At 32.8% G+C, this 22,559-nt stretch overlaps 1 long non-coding RNA gene across 1 annotated transcript; it reads left to right on the top strand.

The window, feature by feature from the left end:
• The first annotated feature begins 10,725 nt into the window (after window positions 1–10,725).
• On the top strand, window positions 10,726–21,407 carry LOC140448304 (uncharacterized). Its single transcript, XR_011951681.1, has 3 exons — window positions 10,726–10,785; window positions 13,635–13,787; window positions 21,283–21,407. It is a non-coding gene; the product is annotated as an uncharacterized lncRNA (long non-coding RNA).
• The last annotated feature ends 1,152 nt before the right edge of the window (window positions 21,408–22,559 follow it).

The raw sequence follows: 22,559 nt of genomic DNA, 5'->3' as shown, positions 1-22,559 counted from the left end.
TAGCTGTGACTCTGCCTTGGCAGTATAATATAATATTATCAGCATATATCGAGTACCTGACTGGTAGTTCTATATATGGGGAAAAGTCATTCATGCTAAGTAAAAATAAGGTAGTGCTTAAAACTGAGCCCTGAGGCAAACCGTTGTCCAAAGCGTGTGGTTTTGATATTTTTCCATTTGTTAATACTCTAAAATATCAACTGGTTAAAAAATTTTTTTAAAATAGATAAATGTTACCAGTTAAATTATATTCCGTTAATTTTCTTAGAATTAGAGGTCTTTGTACAGTGTCGAAAGCACTTTGGATATCTAAAGTTACTGCTATGACTTCGTTTCTATTCGAAAATGCATTAACAATGTCAGTATGTAGTGTGACTAGGTTATCCATTGTACTTCGATTTGATCTGAAACCTGTTTAGAATGGGTCAAGAATATTATTTCTTTCTAGATACCATAGTAAGCGTTTATTGACCATCTTTTCTAACAGTTTACATAGTGAACAAGTGAGAGAAATTGGTCTATATGATTTTAGAAGATTTGAAGATGAGTCATTCTTTTTGATAGGAATTGTAGTTGCTTGTCGCCATAACGTTGGGAACTGGTTTTGAGACCAGATCTTATTATATAACTCTAGCAGTTTGAGATGTGTGTCTGGATAGAGATTTTTTAAGAATATTGATGGGATATCGTCAGGACCTGCTGCTGAGTTGTTTAATGAAGATATGGCTTCGTTTAATTCTAGAAGATTAAAAGAAAGATTCATGGAGCTAGTGTTAGAAAATATTTTGGGGCTGGAAATGTTGATATCTGAGTTATTGGGAAGATTCGGAATATTTGACTTATCTGAAAAGTGAGAGGCAAAGATATCTGCAATATGCTGATCATCGGTAACTGTATGATCCTGCAGGGATATGGCGGCAATTTTACTAGATGCATTATGACCTTTTATATGTCTTATCTTTGACCACATTTGCGCGGGAGAAGTATCTTTTGTGATTGAACTAACGTATTGATTCAATGAGGCTTTCTTACTTTCTTTTAAAATACGCCTAGAATTGGCCCTAAGTTTTTTAAAATTTATTAAATCCGTGGGTCTTCCGGAATTTATTTAATGCTTTTTTGCATTGTTTGACAGCTATTTTGCACGACTCATTCCACCACGGAACAGATTTCTTGGAAGAATCAATCGCGCATTTACCAATACATTCCTCAGCAGATTCAGTTAAACAGTTATTTAATAGTTTTACATCTGTATCTATATCATTGTTAAAAAGTAATTCATCGGTTTTTCCCTTAACAGTGGTTCTAAAAAGATCCCAGTTTGCTTAAGTGAAGAGACAATTTAATATTGACATTTCATGTTCTAAATGTTTATATTTTACCTCGTGTAAAAGGCATAAGGGATATAATCGTCGATTAATTTTATATTGAAATTAAACAGTTCAAAAGAAAGATAGCACCAAATTAATTACATCTCATTGGAGACAATAATAAACTATTTAATTGCTAGAATAGTTTTCATTTTGCCAATAGTGTAGTTAAATATTCACCACTTTAGTGTAATATTTACGCACCATTTAGGCGTGTGAAAAATTAAGTTATATCGCCAAATACATTTCTAATTTTTTTTAAACCTTTATCCCATATATTCTAAATATTACTTTTTCTACATAATTTTAAATTATGTTATATTTGTTTAATTTTAGGGATATATATGTTTACTGTTTAGTACATGCTTACTAAATAGCACGATTGATGCTTGGCGACACATAATTGCACAGTTTCAACAACTTAAGATTCAGGATGATGCGTTTGAAGACAATCTTAAAATATTATTTCAAGTTACTCGAAATGCTGCTGCAGTATCTATTTTTGTTAGAGTTGTGACACATTTTCTATTTGGCTTTGGGTCTTTGCACGGTGATGAAGATATTAATATATATATGTGGTTAATCAATAATCACTATCCGAGGTTTTTATGGCCGTTCATGATAATGATAGGAGCAGCTTCAGTATTACTAGGCAAGTATTATCATAGTGATAAAATTGATTTTATAATACCATATTACATATATATATATATATATATATATATATATATATATATATATATATATATATATATATATATATATATATATATATATATATATCTAATTAGCCTTCTTTGGTTCATCTTTAGACATAGGCCTCCCCAATCCTTTTTCATTCTTCTCTGTCTGTCGCTATAGTCATCCACTAGAGCCCACGTGCTTCTCGATATCATCTGCCCATCTCATTTGGGGCCTTTCTCTGCTTCGTTTATATTCCCACGGTCTCCAACTTATCAGAATTTTGTTCGATCGGTCTTCTTTTTGTCTTATATTGTGCCCGGCAAATCTCCATTTCAATTTTGCAACTTCTTGTCTTACATCCCTCATTTTTGTTTTCTCTCTTATCCACTCGTTTCTTTTTTATCCATTAGACTTATGTGCAACATTTGTCTTTCCATTGATCTTTGGGTTTTTATGATTTTGTCCATGTTTGATTTTGTAAATGTCCACTTTTTGGAACCATAAGTGAGAACAGGGAGTACGTATTGATTGTATACTTTGGTCTTAAGATGCTGTGTCTATCTTTTGTTTTTAAGAATGTAGCTTAGTTTGCCAAATGCCGCCCATGCCAGTCTAACTCGTCTTTTTATCTCTGCTGTTTGGTTTTCTTTGTTAAGTTTTATAGTTTGACCCAGATAAAGATAATCCTGAACTTGTTCTATTTCATCTTGTCCGATCCTCATTGTGATGTCTTCATCTGTATTTGTTATGATTTTGGTCTTGCTGTAATTCATATTAAGGCCTATTTTTCCAGCTTCTACGTCCAGTTCTTTTATCATTTCAAATAATTCTTCTTTTTTATCGGTTATCAATTCGATGTCATCAGCATATCTTAGATAGTTCAAGCGTTGTCCACAAATTTTTATACCTCTTTCTTCACATTCTAATCTTTTAAAAATATTTTCCAGAGCCTGATTGAAAAGTTTCTGTTATTGTGTCACCCTGTCTCACGCCTCTATATATTTGTATTGATTTTGATCCTTAATAAACTTTAATTGTTGTTTTGGCTTTCTTATATATATTGGCTATTAGTTTCGTATATCTGTGGTCAATTCTGCTCTTAATCAAAGAACTTTTCACTGCCCAATGTTCAACACTGTCGAAAGCCTATTCGAAATCTGTGAACGCTACATATAGAGGAATGTGGTATTCATTTGCTCGTTCTATAAGTATTTTTATACTTAGTAAATGGTCATAAATGGTCACTTGTGCTGAGTCCCTTTCTAAAACCAGCTTGTTCTTTCGACTGGTATCCGTCGAATTTTAGTCGAGTTTACAAATAATGAATACAGATCGTTATCGAAAGAAATCAGAAAACAGTGCCACAAGGACAAGGCTGATTACATCTCTCAAATATGCAGAGAGAGAAGAACATGGCTGTCAAAATAAACCGAGGGTTTTATTTCAGACGACCAAACTCATCACCTGAGAATTTAAACCTTAAACTTGGTATGTAATAGATAAGGAAGGTAATCTAAAGACCGATACTGAAGAAATATTGGAAACATGGCGAAACTACTGTTGCCAGCTATATAAAAAGGTACCAGCAGAAAATCAGTGGCCCTCTGACTACCCTATTGTCTTACTCGCTGAAATGAAAGATGCAATCAAATGCAATCAATTCTAAAAATATAAAAATTTACATATTTTGTTATTCTAAAAATCATACGAGTTCTATTATTTAATTAAAAAAAGAAACAAGAAGGTCAAATTAGGTCTCAGGAGGATAAATTAAACTATATTTGTTTCGAAATCACCTAAAATAAAGCTATGTCATTGTTTTGCGTTTGACTCAAAAGTCAAAATGACGGAGATTACCGACTTTGTTACTAGGATCCTTATTTTCAATATTTTTACAAATGTTGGGGCTTATGCGCGCTGAGAAAATATAAACTGATCTACACCAAATTAAAACACAATGCTTAAAAGCTCTATTTAAGACACTTCAACTATTATATTACTAAAACATCTAATTCAGCAATTTCAAAAAATAATCTCAAAAATGATGTTTTTTTTACATATTTTCTCAAAATTTAGGGCCTATATACGATTAGAAGATGATAGCCGATTTTGATAATTTTTTCTTTTTATTTGTCTGTACAATTTGCAGTTTTTCCGCTCTTTTACAACTTCGAAATATACATAATATATAATAACGGATTTATTACGGCTGTCGCCGCAGCTCCGCCCCCAATTTCCATCTTTTTCTGTCATATGCAGTTGCCTCTTCTAAGTCTCTTGCCGCCATTGCTTCATGAATATCGTTGCGCCAACTTCTCCGTGGTCGTCTTCTCTTTCTTCTTTAAGGAGGGATCCATTCCAGTACTCTTCTAGGCCATCTGTACTCTGGCATTCTTTTACAACTTCGAAATACTAAAAGTAATTTTTTTTGTTTAGGTGGTTTTTATGGGATAGCTACAACTATTAGCGTACAACTATTTACATTCCATTTTATTATTCGATTACGATGGATAAGCAGCTATATTAAAAATGAACTCTTTTATGAAAATATTGACGAAAAAGTAGCGTTCGGAGGAAATTATCAAGAAAGTGTATACTATACGTTGAAATATGTGGTATCTCATCATAATAATTTAACAAGGTAACCTCTTTTAAATATTGAAAGGTTTACTGCACTTTTACTTGATTTATAATCTTACCTTATTTATAATCTACCATATCATCACCATCATTCTGGCTTTACAACTCTGCGTGGATCCTAGTCTCCTCAAGAATTTCTCTCCAGTCATCCCTATGCATCGCCTTTCTTCGCCAAGAACGTATTTCCACATTTCTCATGTATTCATCGATGTTATCAAGGAAATTTGTTCTGGGTCTTCCTCTTCTTCTCTGACCAATGGGTCTATCAAGGAACGTTTTTCTAATTGAGTCATTTTGTTCCATCCGCAATATATGTCCTATCCACTTTAGACGTCCTATCTTAATATGTTTTACGATATCAGGTTCCTGGTATATTCTATTAAGTTCGAAGTTGCATTGTCTTCTCCACACTCCATTGTCATTTACTGCTCCATATTTTCGCCTTAGTACTTTTTTTTAGAAACACCCTAACATGTCTTCATTATTTTTTGTTCCATATTTTGTTGACTCCAGGTCTCTAAACCATATGTTAGTACTGGGCGTATTATTGTTTTGTAGAGTTTTCTTATTGTATTTCTCGATATAATCGTGGATTTAAGGAGGAAATTGAGCCCAAAATAGCATCTGTTGCCAATGCAAATTCTACTTTATCTCTGCGGTAGTATTATTTTTAGTGTTAAGGAGCACTCCCAGGTGTAAAAATTCGTTCAGTGCTTCGATGACCTCGTTTTCTATAAGAGGTTTTCGTGGGATTTCTGGCTGATACTTTTAATGCTACATACGCAATTTGTACAGAGTTTTCCGTTCTACCATCAATATTGATATCATCAGCATAGGCAAGGATTTGCACTGATTTATTATATATTGAACCAATAGTTGTGATTTGTGATATACGTATTACTTTTCTTAAAGCTTAAACAGAACACAAGAAAAAAAGTCTCTCTGGCGCATTTATTTTAAAAGGTTCACACAGTTCCTTATGAATTCGTACTCTACATTCAACTTTTTCAAGAGTTAGTTTTGTTAAATTTATTAACTGATTTGGTATTCCTAGCTCTTTTATTGCTTTGACTATTGCTCTTCTATTCACAGAGTAGTAGGCTGCTTTGTAGCCAAAAAATATGTGATAAGTATCTATGTCATATTCCAGTGTTTTTTCTAAAATTTGTCCCAGGGTTGCAATCTGAAGAATTGTAGATTTACCACCTTTAAAACTACCCTGGTATTTTCTTACTATCCGTTCTGCATGTGGTGCCATACGGTGACATAGTGCTGTGGAAAATATTTTATACATTACATTTAGAAGCGTAATTACTCTGTCGATAGAGCATTCAAAAATATCTCCTTTTTTGTGTATGGTGCACAAAAGTATTACAATATTTCAATCGTTGAGGAGGGATTTATGTGTCCCTATTTCTTTTACAAGCTTCTGTAATGCCATAATCATATCATGGCTTTATATAGTTCAGCTGGGAGATTATCTATTCCGGGTGATTTGTTTCTGGCTAGTTTTTTAACTGCATCTTTAACTTCAAGAATCGTTTCTGGTTCCTCCTCCCTATTGTCTGTTCCCCTTACCTCTTCTTTTTCGCCTTCCAAGTTTTGTTCTTCTTTCTCCATATTAAGTGTCTGGTTAAAGTATTCTGCCCATCTACTTAATACATCTTTCCTTGTTGTTAATAGGTTGCCATTCTGACTTCTGCATTGTCTTGTGGTTGCCTTGAATGCTTTTCTGTTGATGTTAACTTATTTATAAAATGCTCTGAATTCTTTCTCTCTGTTAAGGTTTTTATATATTTAAGTTCTGTATTAAGTGATTTCGTTTTTTTTCTATTGTGTATCCGCTATTCTTCTCTTCTCTTTGTCTCGTAATTCTCTACAGTTATTCTAGTTCTAGTTTTCTTTGCTGGTGATAGAAATTCTAGCCCTCAATGTTGAGACTACTAGGCAATAATTTGAGTCTATGTTTGCGCCTCTATAGCTTCTGCAGTTTATTACGTCTGTTCCATGCCTTGAATCTATAAAGATGTGATCAATCTTACTCATTGTTCTTCCATCAGAGCTTATTTATATAATAATTTTGTAATTGGCGGCATCTACTAGAGACCATATTGTGAAGTCTGTCATTGATCACACGTCTAAGAGTGAATCTGGTCCGCTTTGTTATATGGATGTGAAACCTGGATAACAAAACCAAAAAATCTTAATAAATTAGAAGTGTTCGAGTTGTGATGTTACCGCCCAATATTTCAGCCATATAATCAAGGGACCTAAATATCGCTTACTCCGGTTGATCATTCATGGAAAAATCGAAGGAAAACGGATTAGACAATGGACAGGTCGAACGGTCGAGTAAATGTTTCATCTACCTGCTGATCGAGAAACATTTCATCAGCTTGTTAATTCGACAATAGCCAACGCTTGAAAACACGGCACATAAAGAAGAAGAAGACTGTAGACCAACAACGAATGGAATTAGGTGACTGATTTATTAATGACGGACAGATGATTTTTCTAGGTTGTAGATGTAAACAGCTTTAATTTGTAGGTCATTTCAGAATCTTCACTTTCTACATGATATTTATCCAATAGGGATAACATTTGGTGGTATGATAGTGATAATATCAACATCTTACTTTATATTAACGGTAAGTTGAGTAAGAGTATAATTAATCGTGAATTTTGCAGAGAAAATAAACATGATATCTTTGATAAAACAAAAATTTAAAACTAAATCAATAAATTAGTTATACAGTTTTTAGTTTTAGTAATATAAAATTATAACACAACTAAATTATTTTCAAGTGTACATAATTAATTCTCCGTTACACGCGACTTATATTTTTTTTTTGGCTTAGACATATCGTCATACAGCCAGACACAAAAGGAATAAGACAGTATCCATTATTATAATTTATCTTTTTAAATGTCCTATTAAAATAAAAGATCACATCGATATTAGGAGAACAGGGACACACTCTTCTCGCCTAGGGACCTATCAAGGCCTTGATTTATATATGTTTATATAACATATATATAAATCGATGCATACAATCAACATAACAATATATGCATTGTTATACAACTAGTTTAAAACAAAGTCAACAAGATTATCTAAATAATTTTTAGAGAATTATAATGATAATTTGCTGTCTTAAAAATTTAATCAAAGAGTTGTAAACATCTACAGAGCCAAGTGATAATAAATATAGTATATTCCAAGAAACTGCTATTTTGTATTTTAATAAATCATTTATAAGTTTGGATGAGTAGACTGTATTTTTAGGACAACCAAAAAATATATGATCTAAATCACTTTCCCCTCCGCAATGCTCACATTTGTCATCATCCAAAACCTGTATTTGAAATAAGTGTTTTGGATAACATGCGTGCCCGAATCGTATTCTAATAATGGAAATTACGTGCCTCCTGGAAGCTCTACAGGACATGTACCAAGAAAATTTGGGAATATCTGGCTGAATTAACGGGTATCTATTTTGTATTCACAAAAGAGTATTCCTTCCACTGGTAGCTCCACTCTCAAAGCAATGTTGACTTGCAAGAAATAATACTATCAGAAAGCGTTACTTTATGTAGAATACCTGTATCGGATGAAATGCTTTCTTTGGCTAATAAGTCGACATATTCATTATGTTTAAATCCTGCATGTGCTTTAATTAAAAAAGTTTGTTTAATATGTTTAATTCTATAAATGTATGGACAGTCTTGTAAGTTTGGTGGTCCATATTTACCAATAGATTTTAACACTGCTAAGGAGTCAGACAAAGTTATAATATGGACCAAATCAACTTCAGCTACATATAATAAAGTTTTATATATTGCAATAGCCTCTGCTGTATAAATTGAAGTCTTAGGGTTCAGTTTGAATTTCTTTTCTATATGTATGTCCCAATAGTATAAAAAAAGCGCATCCGGTTCGATCCGGAGATTTAGACGCATCTGTAAATAGATCTGTTGCCTCTTTGTAATTGCTCGCTATAGATAAAACAATATTTTTATCTAAATATATGTTTCACTATAATTTGGTACAATAATATCTGTATGTAAAAAGAAAGAAGAGTAATTTTTGAATATGTAGTTCGTTCTATCTATACTTTTTAAAACTGCTATATTTTGATTAAAGCTTCCCAAAGTAAGGCAGATTTCCTTTTTTGCCAATATTTATTTGTCAGGTCATGGCAATTCAAAAATTCAAAGTCACTATCTTTTCATATAGTGATGAGTTCATCCTGTCTGTAGCAGTGGTAGCACAGCCAGCTTTCCCCGCCAGAAACGAGTTCCCAATTGTCCTATTCCTACATCAAGGTTTGCACCAGCTAAGCGCAGTCGCATCAATGTCACTAGTGCCACCTCTTTGACATATATCTCTGTTTTCTTAGGATTTATAGATAGTGAGTGTTCCTTGCACTATATTTCTATTAGTCGGAGAGCAACTTGTAATCTCTCACATAGTGTGTTCTCAAACTTACCGCTTTGCAGAACAGCAATATCGTCTTCATAGGCTATTATGTAGAAACCGTTGCTGCTAAGTTAGTCAACCAGGATATCTAGAACTATGTTCCAAAGAAGTGGTAATAGCACACCTCCCTGTGGACACCCCCTGGTAACCATGCCTCTAACAGAAACGTCTTCTACATTTATTCTTACTGCTCTATTAGAGAGCATACTGAATATCCATTTGCTTATGGCCAGGGGAACATTCCTGACGTTAAGCTGTTGGGTGATGGTTAGGAATGTGGTTTTATCAAACGCTCCCTCAATATCTATGAATATACCTAGGGCGGATTCTTTATTATCCAGCGATCTTTCAATTATTCCCACTACATGATGCAGTGCAGAATCGGTAGATCTTCCCATTGTTTGCTCTATTTACTTGATCTTTCACTTCAGTTTAGAGCTTTCCGTAGCTAGATAATGCGATGACTAGATATTTAAACTCCATCACTTGTTCTACTATCTGACCTTCCAGCTTCAATTTACATCTTAGTAAATTTGCTTGTAACCATGCATTTTGTCTTTTTTGAGGAAATTTCCATGTTAAATTTTCTGGCGGTTATACTAAATTGATGCAGCATGCGTTGTAAATCTTCTTCACTTTGAGAGAGTAGTATTGCGTCGTCTGCAAAGCAGAATATTTTAAGTTGTTTTTTTACGATTTGGTATCCTTTTTTAGTTCTTACTTTTTTTTATTATATTATCCATATTTAGGTTGAACAATATAGGACTCAGGAAATCTCCCTGTCTTATTCCATTGCCAGCTTTAATAAAATCGGTTAGTTCTTCTTCTACTTATACTTTTATTGTGTTGTTTTAGTAGATATTTTAAATCGTTTTGATTATGCCTAGAGGTATCTCTCTTACGTACAGTAAGAAGATAACATCTTTTAATTTTACCCGTTGAAATGCCTTTGTAAGGTCAACGAAACATAGATAAATATGCCGGTTTGTTGTATTCTAATGATTTTTTTTGCACTTGCCTCATTATAAATATATCGTCGGTGCATGATCTTCCCGACCTAAAACTTTATTGTTCTTCTGCTAGTTTTGTAATTTTATTCAGTTTACTTGTTATCACTTTGGTTGTTAATTTTATTGCTGTGTTTAATAAATTAATTCCTCTGTAATTTTCCTGGTCCGATTTGTCTTCCTTTCTGAAGAAAGGTATTAGGATACTTGATCTCCATTCTTGGGGAACTCTGTTTTGTTCTATTATTTTTTGAATAAGTAAGTTTTAATAGTTCTTTGGTCAGATCTAGTCCTCAGTACTTTAGGAGTTCGCTCGGTATTTTGTCCTCTCCTGGTGATGTGAATTATTGTATAATATAAATAAGCATACCAATATCATGTTTTTAATTTTTTGATATCACAAACTTTGACTTGCCATTTTTACTGACGTTGGTGAATTTTGAACAATATTGAATTAACTGTTAGTACTTTATCAAAAAAAGTTAAGTTACTGTTTTTTAAGGGAATAAAACCAGTAGAAAACTACAAGATGGTATTTCTTCTTGTTAATATAAGTGTTGAAGGATACGTTTTAGTTCTACGCATCCAAAGTTTGTACGATGAGGTAAGTAATACGTAGAAACGTAGTGCTGTTTGTTTTAATAAAAGGGTATTAACTCTTAATCTTCTACACCATTGTTTTAATTCATCTCTATCCCAAGTACTGGCGTACACGTAAATTGTAAAGCTGTTTTTATTTATTCTTCAAAACGTGTATATGTACTTAAAAAGAAACACATACAATCAAATACCTACATTTATATTATCTGCAGAATCTATTGTTCAAAAATCTAATGCACAGTGTGTTGTTTTTGGGTCAAAATTTTTTTCAAATTTTTTTAAGTAGATCTAAAGTGGATTTTTCATAATTATAAATAAAGTAGTCGATTAGACACCTTAAAGAATATTCGCGTGCCAAATAGAAAGAAAATATACAGTGTGGTTAAACAAATGAAACCAAATAAGAAGTTGGCAAAATAGATAGAACACCCACTATCGTTGTTATTGACGAAGAAAGAGCCATTAAGTATAGGGTTTTTAAGTGATCGCCCCTTAGTGATCGCCTAAGTAGCAATCACTGACTTCCAAAAAAAACATCCTAATATCCAAATTTTAACTATGAAATCCTCCATACGTGGTCATTGGTGCATACAGAAAATTCTCGTATAGAAAAAGCTTTGAAGGTTACGGATATCTAGTCTCCACTAGCGCTTGTTAGACTTTTGATAAAAGTTAACAGACGAAAGCCATCCTGTATGATTAATACAAAACCAACACACTTTAAAAACTTAAAAAAAAAACAGCATCATTGTACCAATATAATAAAATACCTTACAATAAAGTTTGTCAACTACATTCTGTACAAGGAGACATGTTTACTCTTTAGTATAAGCTGAATGATCACAGCGCCGAATTTTCTACAGTTAATGTTAGTAAAATTACCAGCAGTACCAAGAAGAAACAAAGAGTGGTTCCCATAAATAATTTTACTGCTGACTTTGTAGTAGCTCCAGCCGATAACACAAAATACAAATCTCTGACTAAGAAAAAGTTTGAGCATATTGAGTTTGCGTATAAATGGATGCCACTGGAACATCAAAATTATATGCAGTGGTCGCCAACCTGTCGATCGCGAGCTACCGGTAGCTCGCGGAGGCAATTCTGGTAGCTCTCACAACGATTTTAATTTAAAAAATACAAACTGCAAAAATCAGAGAAGCTTCCGAAAATTCCACAAAAAAATCTAATTGTCATAATATTAAACATAAACAGCGGCAACGTTGCGGTGAGCGATCTGCCCCTGAAGCCGTCAAGCTAGAATCGGCTATTTATAGAACCGACCAGCCGGACCAGCGCGTTAGTGTTCGAGAGCGATCTGGATTGCTTTGAACGGGATAAATACGCACGGCGTGGCGACATTGCGCTTAGTTTAAAACTGAACGCGTAACCAACGTCCAGCGGTTGGGTTAGTAGAGAACAATAAAAATAATATTATGGCAAGCAGCTGTAAGAAGGTAAAGACATACCACTTTCATTCGGAATGGGAAAAACAACACTTTTTTACAGAAGTTAAAGATAAAAATGTGTGTTTGTTATTTAATACTTCGGTCTCCGTTGCTAAAAAAGGAAATATTGAGAGACATCATAAAACTGTACATTCTAATTTTGAAAAATTATTCCCACTACATTCTGTCGCCAGAAAGGAGAAACTGAAACAGTTAAAAAAACAGTTAATTGGACAAAAATCAATATTTTTAAGAACAGTCGACAAAAATAAGGCTGCAACTGAAGCATCGTACCGTGTGTCCCAGATAATTGCACAAAAAAAGAAACCTTATGAAGACGGGGAAATGATAAAACAGGCGTTTTTAGAAGCTGCTGATTCGTTATTTGCCAACTTTAGAAATAAAGACGAGATAGTTTCAGCTATAAAATCTCTGCAACTTTCTGCTAATACAGTGATGAGATGTGTAGAAGTTATGAGCAATAATATTTTTTTACAATTAAGAACTGACTTAGATAACTGTGTTTATTTTTCACTTCAACTGGATGAATCAACAGATGTCGTTGACACTGCCCAGATGGCCGTGTTTGTCAGGATGGTTTTTAGTGATTTTACGATTAAAGAAGAAGTGGGAGATTAAAAAAGGAATTTGAAGTTCATTCCACTGAAAGGACACACTACTGGATAGGAGTTGTTTTCTCATTTAAAAAATATTATTTCTTCCGAGAAAATTCCAATATCGAAAATGGTAGGCTTGACAACCGTATAATGATAGATTAACTGTGGATTATTTCATTTACGTTGCGTTACGTGGCTTCCGTGTGGGTAGCTCGCTGTTTATTCCAAAATTAACAAAGTAGCTCAACACATTGAAGAGGTTACCGACCACTCTTATATGAAATGTTTGATTTCTGAAACGAGACTGTAAATAAAAGTTGATTTTCTACTCTTCGTTAATTTTCTTTTTCCTATGTTTTTAAAAATTCTTCCAATATCATTGTATAGGCTATTATTGTTATCATTACTACAAAGGCAATAAAGTCTACAATAATGACATATTTTTTAAATATTAAATTTATTTAGGGACACAAAGTTCCAAGTACAGCGGTTACAGTGCCATAAGGATCCAAGTACAAGTGTAACATTTTGAAAAAACCATTAAATTTGCATTTTATACCACAACGACAGCTTTGTTTTATGAATTGCTGTATTACCAAATCTTTAAGCAATAATATATAACATATCTGGCAAAGTATAATTTTGTCAGAACTGTTTTATTTGACAGCAAACTTTAATATTCGTTTCCTGAAAATTTTTGTAAATGTCGCTTGGAGCCCTATGGTTCTTAGCCCTCGAAATATTGGTTGTGCTCGTATTTCTGCCATATCAGTATATTATAAACGTTTTAGTCCACGGTTTCAAGAGAAGTATTATACGAATGCCCATGGATATACTGGAATAATAAAAACAAAAAGGCGTTGTTAATTACATTATCTGCACTTCAGCCATTAAGAGTACTTTCCTTTAGCAGTGTTGAAGTCAACAACGAATATTTTAAAGAGGTAAATATGACGAGATTTTTCTTTAATTTAGAGTAAATTAATTGAACATTTTTAAAACCAACTGTACAACAATACAGAGTTATCGCAAAAAAATTGTTAGTTGTTATAAAAATCTAGTTACGTCACTACCAGATCCTGACGTTACTGGCATACCGCTGAACCGCCTTTCGAGGTTTAAGGATATACAACAGCTTCAGCAGCATTTTTAGAATGGCTGATATTGCGATTACCTTTGTCTACTACACTTACCCAGAAGTGCAACGATCTCGTCTTAGTTCGCAAAAAACCCTAACCCGCTACTGTGGCCATTAGGCAGAATAATAACACTACATCCAGACTTCTTCTTTTTTTATGTAGACATGACTCTGTCTGTTTTTCAATGTGCCTCCAGTAAGTTTTCTTTTCGCCTTCATCGTTTTCGTGGTCTTCCTACTGATCGTCTTCCTATTGGGGAATCGTCTCTTGCCGTCTTTACTACTATATTTGTTGTCATTCGGGTTGTATGATCGTTCCATTCTACTCTTCTATGTCTTACCCAGTTCTTGATGTTCTCCACCTTGCATCTACGTCATATATCTGTACCTCTAGCTCTGTCCCATAGAGTCTTACCATCAATTTTTCTAAGAGTTTTTATCTCTGCTGTTTCTAACATAATTTTTGTCCTCTCTGTGTCAGATCTTGTTTCTGCCGCATATGTCATTATTGGTCTGATGACTGTTTTGTAATTTCTGCCTTTAGTTTCTTTCCCGATATTTTTATCTTTCCATATTGTTTCATTTAGGCAGCCTACGGCTGTTTTTGCTCTAGTTACTTAATCTTCCACTTCCGTTTCGAGCTTTTCGTAGCTAGATAATGTGGTGCCTAGATATTTCAACTCCATCACTTGTTCTATTATCTGACCTTCCAGCTTCAATTTACATCTTAGTAAATTTGCTGTTGTAACCATGCATTTTATCTTTTTGAGGGAAATTTAAAATGTTAAATTTTCTGGCAGTTATATTAAATTGGTGCAGCATACGTTGAGAGAGTAGTACTTTTTTATTATTTGATTCATAATCAGGCTGCACAATAAAGGACCCAGGGATCTCCCTGTCTTATCCCATTGCCAGCTTCAATAGGATTTGTTAGTGCTTCTTCTACTTTTAATTTTATTCTGTATAGACACAAAAGTCATCTGCATATTGTATTATTTTGAATGGGATGTTGTTTATTTGGTTATTATCTATGTCAGAGGTGTACATATTAAATAAAATTGGCGATAATACCGAGCCTTGTGGTATGCCGTGATAGTTGTGTCGAGGTCCTATTAGTTTGTTATTATGGTCTCTGACGTAGATTACCCTGTCTGTATAAAAACCAATAATTGTGTTAACGAAAGCAATTGGCAAATGAAAGAAATTTACCATTTTGAATTTCAAGATTGACAAACAAACTGATTCATATGCTCCTTCAATATCCAAGAATAGGACTGTTAAATAGTTATTCCTAAATAAGTTATTCTGTACATCTACAACAAGTGTTGTTATAGCGTCTAGAGTTCCAAAACCTCGTTTACTAGTTTACTGGTAGTAAATTGTCTTTTTGTATCCACCAATCTAATCTAAATTGTATAAGCGTTTCTAGGGATTGGAATACGCAAGAGAGTAAGGATATCGGTTTATATGAACTCACAATATTTGGATCCTTTCCGTATTTAAGGATAGGAACGACTAAGATATTTTTTAAGGAATGGATAACTATGTTATTTAGGGCGAAGTCTAATTCAGTTTTAGTAAAAGGTTTTAACAGAAAGTGATTATTTTAATGATGACTTTGTTTAGGCTGTGTAGGCGAATGTTGAACCCATGGAGGAGATACTCTATTAAAGAAGTCGTCTAATAAAATATCATTGCAGGGTTTTGTACTATTATGTGATTTATGGTTCATTTTGTTAGATTGTGACAATATTTCTTTAGAAGAAGTATTTTTGCTTAAGTTAGAATACCATTTGAACCAACTGGCTTTGGCTTTTTGTTTCAGCTCGTTTTTAGTATGAGCAGTAATTTTTTAACATTTTAAAAATTATCAAGGCTTGGTGAACATTTATAAGCTGCCAATGCTTCTTTTCTGGGTTCACCTGGGATTTATTTGCAGCATTAGTAATGCAATCTATTAGAAAGTTATAATTTTCATAAATATTAGGGAGCTACTTTTATTGGAAAATATGTTTTTAATTAAGGATGTATTAAAGATGTCTATAGGGACTAATTGGCCTTTTTGATATTCCATTTTGAATAAATTGTTTCCTGCAATATGTTGGTTATTGAAAAATTCATAGTTATAGCAAAATAATTGTAGCCTAAGGTGTCAAATAAAACTGATCAGGTGATTTTGCTGTGTGACATTAGCTGTGCAGAGGGAAATTTCAATCATCGATTTTTGCGTACCATATCTCGGAAGATGTGTAGGTTTTCCATTATTAAAAATTACAAGATCTAGATCCTCAACACTACTAACAATGTGGTGACCAACTGCATCATTTTGTAATGAGTCCCAAAGTGAGTTATGAGCATTCATATCTCCTCCAATTATAAAAGGTGATTTGACTTGTGAGAAGATATTTATCCAATCATTTTTGGAAGTACGAATTTTAGGGGGTCTATATATAGATGGAAAACTTAATTCTGTTGTATTAATTTTAACGATAGCACCGCAGACTAAAATTTCATCGTTAAATTTGTTTCTAATATTTATTTGACAAAATGGTATAGTTGTTTTAATTAAAATTGCAACACCTGGGTATCCGTCGTACCTATCTTGGCGAATTACATTATAACCTTTTGTCAATATTTTCAGTTGTTAAAGAATTAACTAAACTGTTGTTATTCGAAACAACGGACAGAGCGTTCCATTGCAAAATTTTGAACGATTTAAGTTCTGTGACAAATAGGGATGTTTAAATTAGCAGGAAGGGGTCTAGTGGGCCCAAAATTAAAAGGAAACATAGGTGCATTATGTGGGTACTGTGGGGTAGGAGAGAATAATTTTCGTTTTTCCGCTATGCTATAGTGACTTGATGAGGGTTGTGATGTGTTATTTGATGATATGTTTTGGTTGCTACGCGTGATTACTTGTGTAGCAGCAGAAGGGGTTGAATTTTTTGTGAATGTTGGCAGGGGAGGAAAACTGTTTCCAATATTTTCTAGTGTAGAGTATCTATTTTAAGTCAACAATCCTGAGAAGGATGATTCACAGTAAGTTTTTGCCTCGATGAAGTTTTTTGTTCAATTATTACGTTTTTGATCTTCTTCTGCAGTTCATATTTTGGACATTTTTTAGAAATGGATACATGATCCTGATTATTGTAATGGATATACTGAATAATATTATCCTGGCACGCATGATCTTTATTTGTGTTTTTTCCGCATTTTATGCAATGTGCCTGTGTACTGCGACACTGCTTGAAGATATGTCCAAATCTCAAACAATTATAACTTTGAGTGGCCTTGCCAATATAGGTTTCCACAGGCAAGAATACACTATTTATTGCAATGTAGCTAGGTAAAATATTTCCCTCAAAGGTGACTATTACAGTTTTTTTCGGTACATAGTTAGTTTTTCCTTCCGTGTCAACCCTTCTAAAAGTTCGTTTGAAACCTAATATGGGCAGTGAGATTCACTGTTATCTAATAAATAATTTTCATCGTATTGGGTATCAACATCTCTGATTAGACCTTTAATTTTTAGTAGATGATTAGAAATATAAGCTACCAAATTTTCATTTTTTAACTTTAAATTTTTAACCAAATTATTTGCATCAGAAATTGACCTTAAAAAAACTTTAATTCTGCTTTGTCCAATGCCTCTAATTTCAATAGTATTAGTAATATTCAACTTTTTATGCAAAATATGCGCGACCGTTAAGGGATGCAAAAGGCCTATATTTTCATTGTTTGTTTTTTCTATGTAAACATAAACATTATTAAAATTGTACTTATCTGATTTGACGTTGAAAACTTTTATCGCTACTGCTTTTTGTGCTGTTAGAGTTTCTGGTTCTGGCAAGATTGTAGTACAGTCACTGGTTTTATTCGCATTTTTCGAAGTAGAATCATCAAAATTTTCTATTAAACTGGATTCATTATTATGCATTTCAGTATTATCACTAACACATGAAGAGTTTAAATCACGTATTGGCGTCTCTGGGGAAATCGCCTCCCCCATGGTGAGTCACCTGTACTAATTTAAAATCGAGTTAATTAGTAGAAAAAGACACTGGGCGCTTATTATTGTCGACCTATCGCTTCGGAAGTTCGAATAATACTGTTGGGTCATGTGTTAAGAGGTATATATATATATATATATATATATATATATATATATATATATATATATATATATATATATATATATATATATAAATATATTGAAATGATTTCAATATGTTAAAAAGGATACAACTTAAATGGATTTTTATATGAGTTTGTTGTTCATGAATTTCATGAAGCCATCACAATGTGGGTTCGACTCTGAAATAAAAGAGAGAAAAAGATTAGTAAATTGTTAAATAAATTAATTTTGACTTACCTGGTATAGTGTTAATAATTTCTGAATAGTATAGTTGCCTAGTGTATAGGTGAATCGTCTAAACCTTAAAAAGAACAAAAAAAGAAGAATTCTTAAGGCCGACAAGAAATTTTGAAAGGAGAGTCCTGAAATTGTGGAATAGGTCGGGAGTGATTTTTTAACTCGTCTAAAGAGAATTTTAGTTTTTCCACAGTTTCCACAGCAGAGATATCCAGAATTTGTTCCAGAGAGTAAGAGAAACAATTTAACTTATAAATTATTATTGGAGTACAGAAATGTCATTTAAATTGAGAAAATTAAAATTCATGAATTAACATAATTGCGATAGGCCTTAAAAAAATTGAAAATATTAATGATCATTAAATTAAAAATAGAATAGTACGTACCTTAACTTCCGAAGAGAGGATTGATATTCCAGTTTCACCAATTATTTTGCGAGTAGTTAGTTTTCTTTAAATAAATCAGAACTGTTTTAAAGTAAGGTTGGATAATAATTTTGGGGATCATTTGAAATTTTGATTATATTTGAATGCAAGTTAAAAGTCAGCGGAATAAAGTGTTCATTTTCTTTTCTTTATAGTTCATTTAAACACTTTATAAAGTTGCAATATTTATTTAGTTTTTAGGTACTTGTATAGAGTCTCCACATTTTGTAATAAATTTTTATTGTCACGACTCTAAACCACATTAAGATTTATACGATTCCTATTTTTGTAAATTTTTAAAGGCAACCCAAGTTGCAGACGAATTTTATTGTTTATATTAAATTTGTTCAATATTAATAAATAACGTGCTTCATTTGGGTTAATTTATCAAAGGTCTAAAGTAAATTTTGGTTTAATTTCTTTTTGAACTCTACCAGGAGACTACAGAGTCGACGTCACACAGTGACAGATTGCTTAGAACACATAATTGAGCTAGCTGAGGTATATATTAAATTAAACAACGAACCATAGATTTTAAAAATTACAACATTTATTATAAATAAAAATAAAATTCTAACTTTTTCAATATATATATATATATATATATATATATATATATATATATATATATATATATATATATATATATATATATATATCGGTTTCAAAACGTCTTGCGTCGTTGTCCGATGCCTAATTTCCACGAATTTCTATCATTCCATTGTTCTTCGGTCAAGTCTCGGGAGCTCATGGCCTTTGTTATTCCCTCCTTCCATGTTCTTTTTGGTCTTCCTCGTTTCTTACGATTTGGTGGTATCCATTTCATGGCGATTTTTGGTAGTCTTGTTTCTGGCATTCTTTGAACATGGCCATACCATATAAGTTGTTTCCTTTCTATGTCTGTTGCCAGTGATCCATCTACCCCCATCCGATTTCTTATTTCATCGTTTCTCATTCTGTCTGCTCTAGATATTCGAAGTGATCGTCTAAATACATCCATTTCTGTTGCTTCGAGTTTTCTTTTATTGCTTTCTGTTAGTCTCCATGTCTCTGTACCATAGGTTAAGCTGGTTTTTATGAGAGATTCATATATATTGTATTTTCGTCTTTTACCAATTTCTGAGCTCTAAAGAACTCCGTTAAGGCATCCAATTGTTCTACGGGCCTGGGTTATTCGTTTTCTAATTTCCCTATTGTCTGTGCCTGTGGTGTCGAAATCAATTCCTAGGTAGGTATATTCAGTGCAGAATGCAATTCCGGTTGTGTCCATCTGAATGTTGGATAGTTCTGCGCCTATTGGGAGATATTTTGTTTTTTGTGTATTGAGTTCTAAACCCCACTTCTTATATTCTTCCTGTAGTTTTCTGGCCATATATGTCAGGTCTTCTTTATCGTTGGCTATAAGGACTTGATCGTCTGCAAACTGTAGGGTATATAGGCAAGTTTCTCCCAGGTCAATGCCCATTCCTCTGCACTTTCTTTTCCACTGATACAGTGCTTTCGCCACGTAGATTTTAAACAATGTGGGGGATATGCAACACCCCTGCCGGAGTCCCTTGTTTACAGGAAATTTTTTTGAAAGTCTATTTCCAATTTTTATTCCCGACGTTGATCCTTCATAAAGCTGTTTAAGGGCGTTAATTACTGTGTGGTTAATGTTTGTTTCCTGCAAAACTTTCCATAGCTTTTTAGCGGGTACAGTATCATAGGCCTTCTGAAGGTCTATAAACATAAGGTGGGTTTCTTGATTGGTACTTGATCTTTTTTCTATTATTTGTTTCAAAACAAACACATTATCGGTGCAGCTCCTTCCCGCTCTAAAGCCAGATTGTTCCTCTTCTTCTTGTTCCTTATATTCTTGTTAAGAGGTAAAAAATATAAATTACTCCAAATCATATTGAAAGGTAAAGTATAGGGCAAAAATCACTTGGGAAGACGCCAGTACTCATGACTCAGAGATTTGAGGGGATGATATGACTGATTATCCGCAGAAATCTTTCGTGTAGCAGTTTCCAAAGCTACAATTGCCACTTTTAAAAGAAAGAAAAAGGGCGAAATAAGAAGAATTTAATGCAATATGAAGTCATTCAAATATTTAGATCATGGTCTATATACACGCAAGTTTTAAGTTTTTATAATTCTCTTGAACGAAAATATTGCATTTTAAATATATGGATGTTTTAAACAAACCAAAATGCCTGCAAACAAATCACACGTGAACATTGTTCCTATTAATTACTATTTAAATGGGAACAAGCTACAATTAAAGTGTATTTTGAGAACGTTTTCCGAAATGGAAATTGAAACGTCAATAAACGTACTTTAACCTTTAATTGTGGCTTATTCCCATTTAAATAGTAATTACTTTAAAATGCCACAAGAAAATAGCTTCAGAACAATTTTTCTTATGTTTTCTTTCTGAGAATATTGGATTTTGTGTTTTAGACATAAATATAATGTAAGCATAATCGGAGAAATGAAATTGTAGATATTTTATTTTTTAGATGCTAAAAACAGTGTATTCAGTGGTAGCTGTAGCAATCAAATTTAAATAAATATACAACTATCAGTATCAGAACTATACAGGCAGAGCTAAACTTTTATGGAGCACAGTTAATATGTAGATTAGGATGCTTTCTTAAAAACACCATCGGTACACATCGGAACTATTATTCTAATATATTAAAATTGAAACTATAAATTCAAATATTTACACAAATTAAGCAAATATAGATTTTGTTCAAAAGATTATCTTGTTTTATTTGGCACTACGTAATATGAACACGTATGTACATGTATATACATATATATATATATATATATATATATATATATATATATATATATATATATATATATATATTTATTTATTTCGTTTTTGAGACAAATACGGGCAAGACAATGTACATTGAAGATTAACTGTAATGCAAACTTATTTGGTAATACAAAATTTTGTTTGATGAGTATTTGGTGATGATAGTAAATCAATATTTACAAATAAGCGTGTGCATTTCATAACAATATTGGTTGAATGCATGTTATGAACATATGTGGCGTACGATAATTGTGCGATAGTTTATATTATGAGCTAGAACCTGTGTCTATACTGAGGCAATAAGTTTCCGAAGCGGTAAGTATTTTTATTGATATATACTCAGATGCAAAAAACGCAACGGAAAAAATTTTGGTCAAATTTAAAGTATTTAAATTTTTTTATTTTTAGCCCTATTTTAATGATTTTTTTAGCACACTGTGTATAAATTTAGAAATTATAATTTGGTATAGTCCGTTTTTTGATAAAATTTTATGTTTGACTTATTGTACGGGGTAAATAAAATGTGGTTTTATTATCCTAACTTTAAAACATCCCGTGGAATAATTCCGTTTGCCAATTTTTGCAGAACCTTATTTTTCGATTGCAATTATGTTTTTTAAGTATTATGTTTTTTGTTTTATCTTAAAATATACCTTGGTTCATTTTTTAGAGCCAAATGAATTTGCCACCCACAATTTAGGACCTTTTTAATTATGATTATTTTGGAGTTATTTTGTAATATGACGAGGTGCCTTTGGTGACTGCTATCATTATGTCATATTGATACTTGACACTGGCATTTTGTTTACCTATGATTGATCATGGTTCTTAGTTCGCCCGGGACATATCCCCGGCGCACACTGAATTGATATTTATCGAGGGTTCGAGGATTAACTGGCCAGCGTGTCCGCCAGATCTGAACCCAATGAAGCACGTTTGGAACATACTTGGTAGAAATATTAGAGG

This window comes from Diabrotica undecimpunctata, chromosome 8 (assembly GCF_040954645.1).
Source record: "Diabrotica undecimpunctata isolate CICGRU chromosome 8, icDiaUnde3, whole genome shotgun sequence".
Taxonomy (NCBI): domain Eukaryota; kingdom Metazoa; phylum Arthropoda; class Insecta; order Coleoptera; family Chrysomelidae; genus Diabrotica; species Diabrotica undecimpunctata.
The sequence above is the reverse complement of the archived record's forward strand: the minus strand, read 5'-3'. Positions and strand labels throughout refer to the sequence as shown.